This window comes from Leopardus geoffroyi, chromosome A3, assembly GCF_018350155.1.
Source record: "Leopardus geoffroyi isolate Oge1 chromosome A3, O.geoffroyi_Oge1_pat1.0, whole genome shotgun sequence".
Classification (NCBI taxonomy): Eukaryota; Metazoa; Chordata; class Mammalia; order Carnivora; family Felidae; genus Leopardus; species Leopardus geoffroyi.
Window position 1 is genome coordinate 137,869,632 of NC_059336.1, and position 1,171 is coordinate 137,870,802.

General features: G+C 42.2%; 1 pseudogene; it reads right to left on the minus strand.

The window, feature by feature from the left end:
• Positions 1-554: 554 nt before the first annotated feature.
• Positions 555-732, minus strand: LOC123581797 (annotated as a pseudogene).
• Between the last annotated feature and the right edge of the window lie 439 nt (positions 733-1,171).

Here is a 1,171-nt window from a genome sequence, read left to right on the forward strand (position 1 = left end):
ATTCATCTGAAGCTTTTACAAGAGGCCACTGGTAGTGGAGAGTTATCCAGCTAGGTCTGGAAAGTCAAAATTGACCCAAATTTATCATCCGGAACCACAAATCCAGCTCCACAATTTCTCACTGCAATATTATTCTCTGCTATATTAAGAATACTCTTTTTTTGTTTCTTTGGTTGGTTGGTTTCTGGCGTGTGGGGTTTAACGTATTGGGTGGTCAATCCCCACTTGGAGGCAAAAAGGAATCCTGCAGGCAAATTTTCCCACACTAAAATCCAAATACAGGAAAAGGTCAAAGCATGTGAGAACTATCCCTTGGAATGTTCCAGGTGTAAGTTCAATGATAACTAAGTACTATTTAAGAAAGCTATGCTTCTGTACATTTGAGATTTGCCCAACTGACATCCAGATGGGAAGGAAACTCGTTTTTTAGTAGAGTTGGCACACAACATTATATTCATTTCTGGTGTACAACATAGTGATGTAATTGGTCTATACTGTATGCTGTACTCACCCCAAGCGTACCTGCCATCTGTCCCCACACTAGAACAGTAGCAAAAGATGATTAGTTAGAAGCCACCATGAGGTGGCAGTGCCTTGATCATATGCATGCAGTCAGGTGGGGGCAGGGGGTGGGGGATGAAGGGGGGGGATTGGTGGGGGGGGGGGTTGGGGGAGGGATCTCTCCCATCCTTGGCAAGGGGAGTGCTAACCCACTCTCCTTTCATACAACACAAGAAACTTTATTTTTTTAATAAGAAAAGTTCTTAGAAATCTACCTGTGTAAACCAAAAGTACCCTCTAACTGATGGCCTCTGCCCAGTTTCGCATTTGGAGATGGAAATATGGAACTTGAAAGAGAAGGATGGAAAACTGATGTGGGCTGCGGGCTTTTGTTGTCGTGGGCACTGAACACGTAGATTCTCTTGTATCTAACGTAATCCTCCCAATAAAACAGGGGTGCTGGTCCGATTAGCCTCATCTGAGAGGAAGAAGCCCGAGTTCTAGAAAGCGTGGATAATTTCCTCAGAACAAACTCCTAAGAAATAACTGCAAATGCACAACTCATTCTGCTTGATATTTACATGGACTTTCTTTTCTTTCTTTTTCAGGTCATGAATCCTCACTTTCTTGACACATGTAAATGATGAACTTTTTTAAGTTTATTTATTTA